The sequence below is a fragment of the Saccopteryx bilineata genome, chromosome 8, assembly GCF_036850765.1.
Source record: "Saccopteryx bilineata isolate mSacBil1 chromosome 8, mSacBil1_pri_phased_curated, whole genome shotgun sequence".
NCBI classification, from domain to species: Eukaryota; Metazoa; Chordata; class Mammalia; order Chiroptera; family Emballonuridae; genus Saccopteryx; species Saccopteryx bilineata.
The window spans coordinates 95,763,708-95,772,526 of NC_089497.1; the positions used below are offsets into that span (position 1 = coordinate 95,763,708).

Here is an 8,819-nt window from a genome sequence, read left to right on the forward strand (position 1 = left end):
CACCCAGGCCAATGTGCTAGAATCAACAGAGCCATGGCCACAGCAGGGGAATAGAGAGGGAGAGAGAGAGAGAAAAAAAAATAGAGAGAAGGGGAAGGGTGGAGAAGCAGATAGTCGCTTCTCCTATGTGCCCTGACCAGGAATCAAACCTGAAACATCCACATGCCCAGCTGATGCTCTACCACTGAGCCAACCAGCCAAAGTCTCAGTATATTCTTCATAGAACCTGCTCTACTCTGCAGGAACAAGACCCTCTCGCTTCCACTGAGCTGGGAGCATGCTCTTTTCAGCCTGCCTTCTGATCTGTCCCAAACCCACTGTACATATTTAGTGTAATAAATTTATTCATTGTAACTAACACAGGTTGTGTGGCCATCCCATAACAGAATTTTATTTTAGAAAGAAATTTATACAAAAAAAATGCCTTGTTTAAAACAGCAATGATAATTGTAATTATTTTAACTAATGTTTCTCAGGCTTTTGTGATATGGTACTATGCTGAGCACTTCAACATTATCTTCTTTAATCCTCATAAAAAATTCATGAGTTGGATATGATTTTCATCTTTTTTAATTTTGTACACAAATTCAATGATGTTTGAAAAGATTAGCGCTGCCTAAAGCCACACAAAAAGTGGTAGAGAGATCAGTAAAACTGATTTATTGGGTATCAGTTTATATTTGAACAACTACACTAAGTGTGTTCAAAGTTTGTATTTCAATCTTATCATTTAGGGCTGGCAGGCAATATATGATGACGTTATCCCTTCATCCATCTCAATGTGAGCCCATTTCAACTTTCTGGGAGAGGGTAAATCTGATTTATAGTAATTCTATAGAGCTCTAATGTACTTTTTTTTTTTGTATTTTTCTGAAGTTGGAAATAGGGAGGCAGTCAGACAAACTCTTGCATGTGCCCGACCAGGATCCACCTGGCATGCCCACCAGGGGGCGATGCTCTGTCCATCTGGGTTGTAGCTCTGTTGCAATCAGAGCCATTCTAGCGCCTGAGGCAGAGGCCACAGAGCCATCCTCAGCGCCAGGGCAAACTTTGCTCCAATGGAGCCTTGACTACAGGAGGGGAAGAGAAAGACAGAGAGGAAGGAGAGGGGGAGGGGTGGAGAAGCAGGTGGGTGCTTCTCCTGTGTGCCCTGGCCGGGAATCGAACCCGGGACTCCTGCACACCAGGCAGATGCTCTACCATTGAGCCAACCGGCCAGGGCCTAATGTACATTTTTAATCTTTTTCTTTAAACTGCAATTATTTTGTATAATGTCAGCTGATTATTAGAGAGTTTCATTTGGTGTTGGTTATATGTGTTTAAGTTGTGTAGAGATCACAGAAATGATGCCATTATCAAGTGTTAGCATCCTCAGTGCAGGGCTACAGCAAGGCAGGTCGTCACAGGTGTAAAAAGCAGTCATCTGTAAAGGCAAATAGGCCTGTCCCATTATCTTCCACCCACATAAATATACTGCTCAAAAAAATTAAGAGATATTTTCAAATAAATATGAAGGGATAAAATATCCCCTAATTTTTGGGAGCAGTGTGTCTGTGTGTGTGTGTGTGTGTGTGTGTGTGTGTATAAAACTGTAATGTAAAACAAGGGATGATAAGATTCAAATTACTGATTATCTATGGGTTAAATAGTGTGGGATCTGATTATGAATGGGTACACAAAGACTTTCCAAGTCCTAGGTGATATTGGTTTTCTATTTCCTAATAACTTTCAAAAGTAAATATATAACTGAGTGAATAAATATATGCACAAATGAATGTATGAAACCAAAATATGTGCCCTTGCAAGCTGGCCCAGTGAATAGAGCATCAGCTTGGCATGTGGATGTCCTGGGTTTATTCCCTGGTCAGGGCAGCTATGGGAAGCGACCATCTCTTCTCTCCTCCTTCTTTCTCTCTTCCCATCCCACAGCCAGTGGCTCAGTTGGTCTGAGTGTTGGCCTCCAGTGCTGAGGATAGCTCTGTTGATTCAAAGATCAGCCCCAGATGGGGATTGACAGATGGAATCCAGTCAGGGTGCATGCAGGAGTCTGTCTCACTGTATCCATTCCTCTCACTTATAAAAGAAAGAAAGAAACCAATATATGTAAGCCTGTCACTGGTAAATTCTGTGATGTCAGTGAAGTCAATTTACCTTTCTGCCTATAATTTCTTGTCAATTAAGTGAGATATCATGAGATCATGTCCAGAATCTCAGGGTTCAAATATTTTTTGACTTCATATAATAATTTACGTGACATACATTATTTTGATAAAGTGGGGAATATATCTACAAATAACTTAGAAGTTGAGCATTAACCTTTCATAATTTTCCACATCTATTAAGCCTTTACCTAATTTTTCTCTGAAAAATAAATCCCTAATGAGATATAGTGAAATGAGTTCTCATTCCACTTTTTTATACAAAGATTAAGAAATGCTAAAATTATTTATTTATGTGTCAGCTAATGCAATGCATCTCCAGATGTCAAATATTGTGGTCAATGGTTCAAGCAAAGAAAAATTTGCAAGTACTATGTCAAGATGAAATTTTAAGAGTAATGAAATCTTCATAATCACAATAAACATTCTATCACGAGGCAATATTAAACTGTGTTTATTTTACTTTAATTTAAAGTTTGCTTTACTCTGTAGAAATTATCCTGCATCTTATGGAAATCTTTACTGCCAACTTGAAGTCTGAAATGAAAGATGCATGATGAATTTTCTAGGTGCATTAAGCTTAATTCTACATATCATAATATTGCATTTGTTTGAAAACCAATTACTGAACTGAATGAGTTTCATCTGGGAGGATTGCTCAATATTTCAAATAGATGCCGAACAGAGTTTAACTTTTCTTCCTCTTTATAAACATTATTGGGCACTAATGTTGACAATATCTAGTTCTGAATCCATACATGGAATGTTATTGTTGTGCACAGCAGAACAATATGTCACTAATCGACAAAGCAGCTATGTGAATACCTCTGAAATATTCCCATTGCCTTTTAATAGAAAGATGGTTTCATTTGTTAAATGTCACAAGGAATAAGATGGAAAGTTTAACACCTAAAAGTAAAGTAACTATGCTTATTGTAGAATTAAATAAAGCCAATAATTCTGTCAATCTTGTTGACTTCAGCCTCCCTCTCTCTGTACCTCCATGGATTTTCAAGGATAGCAGTATTGAGGTAACCATCGGTACTACAATCAAGGAATAGTGGGAAAGTAGTAGCCAACTAAGGCAAAGAAATTGCTTTTTGTAATTGCAGATTTGATACATTCATAAGATCCTTGGCCTAGGCCAATTCTTCATAAAGAATTCTTCTTCTTTTTTCTCCCTTAAATGGAAAGCAATTGATCTGCCTTAAAATTTTAAGCCCTTTTAAGACTTATAGATCAAGATCTAAAGAAATAATTTTGAGTATTTAACAGAAATGATCAACTTACACATCACATGAAACTCACAAAGTCATTTTTTGATAGTTGAAACCTGCTTCATCTTTAGTTTTATCTCTGTTTTTCATATTTCTTAAAAATATGTTATGTGAGGTAGGGCTTATATGGGTGGTGGATACGAACTGAGAGGAGATACTACCCAAATGTAAGATTGCCTTGCAAATTTTTCTATAGCCAGTAAAATAAGTCATGCAGCCTGACCAGGCAGTGGTGCAGTGGATAGAGCGTCGGACTGGGATGAGGAGACCCAGGTTTGAGACCCTGAGGTCACCAGCTTGAGTGCAGACTCACCTGGTTTGAGCAAAGCTCACCAGCTTGGACCAAGGTTGCTGGTTCAAGCAAGGGATTACTCGGTCTGCTGAAGGCCCATGGTCAAGGCACGTATGAGAAAGCAATCAATGAACAACTAAGGAGTCACAACAACAAACTGATGATTGATGCTTCTCATCTCTCTCTGTTCCTGTCTGTCTGTCCTTATCTATCCCTCTCTCTGTAGAAAAATAAACAAACAAACAAAAAAAACCAAACCTCAAAAAAAAAAAAAAAAGTCATGCAAAGGCTTATAGTTTTACCAAGTTGAAATAAACAAGTTTTAAAAATTTACCAAATACTATATGGTATATTTAGTTTCCTATATTTTGGCAAGAAGAAGCAACATTTTTTATGATATAATTTAAACATCTATATACTATATAATAGTCATAATAGTATGTTTTAATAATTATGAGCATAATTAATTTTAAAAAAACAATTTAAAAATAACAGTCATTCACATTTTACAAATGCAGGAATTAGGGTTGATATAGTGGAAGTCCCATCACAAGCAAAGGGCAAAGGTGAAATGTGCTTATTGTCTCCAAAATAATTTTTTTATTCCATTTGCCGGAACTTTAATTCTAGCAGTCTTTATATCAATTTTATCAGTTAAAATTATCTCAAACTCTAAGATTAAAAAAAAATGTAAAATAATTCTCTTTCTGGAATATTGATGTTTAGAACAGTGTTTTACATATAATAAAATAAATATGTAGTTATTTCTTTCTAATCTCTATTCTGAGATTAATTGGATAAGCTTTACATTTGTGAATCTCAGAAATTTCAGGGTTTTTTAAATTATTTATTGTTTTTACATAGATTCTAGAGTCCCCCCGAATACATTCTCCCCTCCCCCATATTCCCCAGTACATCCCCCCCATCACCCTTCCCGTAACACCCTTCCCCCTTCCCTCCAGGGTTTGCTTTTCTACTCTCATCCCATCCTATCACCGTATCATCCCCTTTCCCCCTGTTCACTTTCCTTCTGGATCCATGATCCCGCCTCTGTCTCTATTCTGCTCCACAGTTCATATTGTTCATCGAATCCTCATATGAGTGAGGTCATATATTTTTCTTTCTCTGTCTGGCTTATTTCACTTAACATAATAGTTTCTAGGTCCATCCATGTTGTCGCAAAAGCTAAGATTCCCTTCTTTTTCATGGCCCCATAGTATTCCATTGTGTATATGTACCACTGCTTTTTAATCCACTCATCCACTGACAGACACTTGGGCTGTTTCCAGATCTTGGCTATGTATTTCTCCTTTTGACTCATTGATGTGGTGTACTTAGGATATATTTCCAAAACTGGGATGGCTGGGTCAAAAGGCGATTTTTAATTTTTTGAGAAATCTCCACACTATTTTCCACGGTGGCTGCACCAGTCTGCATTCCCACCAGCAGTGCAGGAGGATTCCCTTTTCTCCACATCCTCGCCAGCACTTATTCTGTGTTGTTTTGTTGATGAGCGCCATTCTGACTGGTGTGAGGTGGTATCTCATTGTGGTTTTAATTTGCATTTCTCTAATGATTAGTGATGTTGAGCATTTTTTCATATGCTTATTGGCCACCTGTATGTCCTCTTTGCAGAAGTGTCTATTAAATTATTTTGTGCATTTTTTGATTGGAATGTTTATCTTCCTGGTGTTGAATTTTACAAGTTCTTTATAAATTTAGGATATTAATCCCTTATTAGACGTATTGTCAAATATGTTCTCCCATTGTATGGTTTGCCTTTTTATTCTGTTCTTATTGTCTTTAGCTGTGCAAAAGTTTTTTAGTTTGATGTACTCCCATTTGTTTATCCTGTCTTTTATTTCACTTGCCCGTGAAGATACATCAGCAAACATATTGCCGCAAGTGATGTCGAAGAGCTTACTGCGTATGTTTTCTTCTAGGATACTTATGATTTCATGACTTACATTTAAGTCTTTTATCCATTTTGAGTTTATTTTTGTGAATGGTGTAAGTTGGTGGTCTAGTTTCATTTTTTGCAGGTAGCTCTTCAAATTTCCCCAACACCATTTGTTAAAGAGACCGTCTTTACTCCGTTGTATGCTATTACCACCCTTGCCAAATATCAATTGTTCATAGCAGCGTGGGTTTATTTCTGGGTTCTCTGTTCTGTTTCATTGATCTATATGCCTGTTCTTATGCCAGTACCAAGATGTTTTGAGTACAATGGGCTTTTATTATAACTTGATATCAGGAAGTGTAATACCACCCACTTTATTCTTCGTTTTCAAGATTGCTGAGGCTATTCATGTCCCTTTTTGATTTCATATATATTTTTGGAATATTTGTTCTATATCATTGGTATTTTAATAGGAATTACATTGAATTTATAAATTGCTTTGGGTAATATGGACATTTTAATGATGTTTATTCTTCCTAACCATGAGCACGGTATATGTTTCCACTTGCTTGTGTCTCCTTGATTTCTTTTATCAATGTTTTATAATTTTCCGAGTACAAGTCTTTTATCTCCTTGGTTAAATTTACTCTTATGTATTTTATTTTTATTTATTTTTTGCAATAGTGAAAGGGATTGTTTTTTTAATTTCTCTTTCAGACAGATCATTGTTGGTGTATAAAAATGCCTCTGATTTATGACTATGGATTTTATATCCCGCCACATTGCTAAATTCATTTATCAGGTCCAGTAGTTTTTTTGACTGTGACTTTAAGTTTTTCTAAGTACAGTATCATATCATCAGAAAATAATGATAGTTTTACTTCTTTTTTTCCAATTTTGATGCCTTTTATTTCTTCTTCTTGTATGATTGCTGTAGCTAGGACTTCCAGAACTATGATGAATAAGAGTGGTGAAAGGGGGAACCCCTGCCTTGTTCCTGATCTTAAGGGGATTGCCTTTAATTGTTGCCCATTGAGTATGATGTTAGCTGTGGGTTTGTCATAGATGGTTTTTATCATGTTGAGATATGTTCCCTGTATTCCCACTTTGCTGAGAGTTTTGATCATAAATGAGTGCTGAATTTTATCAAATGCTCTTTCTGCATCTATTGATATTATCATGTTGTTTTTGTCTTTCTTTTGTTTATGTGATGAATCACATTTTTTGATTTTTGAATATTGTACCAGCCTTGCCTCCCCAAAATAAATCTCACTTGATCATGATGTATAATTTTTTTCATGTATTGCTGAATCTGGTTTGCTAATATTTTATTGATAATTTTAGCATCTAAATTCATCAGGGATATTGGCCTATAGTTTTCTTTCTTTGTGTTGTCTTTGCCTAGCTTTGAAATCAGAATTATGCTCACCTCATAAAAGGAGCTTGGAAGTTTTTCTTTCTCTTGAATTTTTTGAAACAGCTTGAGAAGGATAGGAGTTAGTTCTTCTTTGAATGTTTGGTAGAATTTGCCTATGAAGTCATCTGGCCCAGGACTTTTGTTTGGTGGGAGTTTTTGATAACTGTTTAAATCTTGTTTGTTGTAATTGGTCCGTTTAGGTTTTCTGATTATTCCAGATTGATTTTTGAAAAATCATATTTTTCAAGGAATTTGCCCATTTCAGCTAGGTTGTCTAATTTTTTGACATACAGTTCTTTTTTTGTTTGTTTGTTTGGTTGTTTTTTATTGTATTTTTCTGAAGCTGGAAACGAGGAGAGACAGTCAGACAGACTCCCGCATGCGCCCCACTGGGATCCACCCGGCACGCCCACTAGGGGCAACGCTCTGCCCACCAGGGGGCGATGCTCTGCCCCTCCGGGGCATTGCTCTGCCGTGACCAGAGCCACTCTAGCGCCTGGGGTAGAGGCCAAGGGGCCATCCCCAGCGCCCGGGCCATCTTTGCTCCAGTGGAGCCTTGGCTGCGGCAGGGGAAGAGAGAGACAGAGAGGAAGGAGGGGGGGGTGGAGAAGAAAATGAGCGCTTCTCCTATGTGCCCTGGCCGGAAATCGAACCCGGGTCCCCCGCATGCCAGGCCAACGCTCTACCCCTGAGCCAACCAGCCAGGGCTGACATACAGTTCTTCATAGTTTTTTCTTACAATCCTTTGTATTTCTGCTGTGTCAGTTGTTGCTTCTCCACCCTCATTTCTAATTGTATTTATTTGAGTTTTTTCTCTTTTTCTTGGTGAGTCTGGCTAAGAGTTCATCAATCTTGTTACCTTTTCAAAGAACCATCTCTTGGTTTCATTGATGTTCTGTATTGTTTTTTATATCTATGTCATTTATTTCCACTCTTATCTTTATTATTGATATTTTCTTCCCTCTACTTCCTCTAGGCTTTACTTGCTGTTCTTTTTCTAGCTTTTTTAGTTTCAGAATTAAGTTGTTTTTTGAGCTTTTTCTAGCTTCCTAAGGTATGCCTGTAATGCTATGAACTTCCCTGTCAGGACTGCTTTTGCTGTGTCCCACTGATTTTGAGTTGATATATGCTCATTTTCATTTGTTTCAAGGAAATTTTTTATTTCTTCCTTGATCTCATTGTTGACCCATTTGTTATTTAATAACATGTTGTTTAATTTCCAAGTATTTGAGTGTTTTTCAGTTTTCTTATTGTAGTTGATTTCTAGTTTTATGCCATTGTAGTCAGAGAAGATATTTGATATGGTTTTAATCTTCTTAAATTTGTTGAGACTCTTTTTATGCCCAGAATGTATGAATATTCTGCTGCTTTAGGGTGGAAGGTTCTGAAGATATCTATTAAATCTTATTGATCTAGTGTGTCCCTTAATTCTGCTGTCTCTTTGTTAATTTTCTTTCTTGAGTATCTATCCATTGATGTTATTGAGTTATTGAAATCCCCTCCTATTATAGTATTGCTGTTGATCTCTCCCTTTATGTCCATCAAAAACTGTGTTATATATTTAGGTGTTCCTATATTAGGTGCATAGATATTTATAACGGTTATATCCTCCTGTTGAATTGCTCCCTTTATCATTACATAGTGACCTTTTATTCCTTACTATAGTCTTTGTTTTAAAGTCTATTTTGTCAGATATAAGTATTGCTACCACAGCTATTTTTTCATTTCCATTTGCATAAATATTTTTTCCATGCTTTTACTTTCTCTCTATGTG

At 36.7% G+C, this 8,819-nt stretch overlaps 1 non-coding gene across 1 annotated transcript; it reads right to left on the minus strand.

The window, feature by feature from the left end:
* Positions 1 to 1,146: 1,146 nt before the first annotated feature.
* Positions 1,147 to 1,222, minus strand: TRNAT-GGU (transfer RNA threonine (anticodon GGU)). The gene has a single exon. It is a non-coding gene; the product is annotated as a tRNA-Thr (tRNA).
* Between the last annotated feature and the right edge of the window lie 7,597 nt (positions 1,223 to 8,819).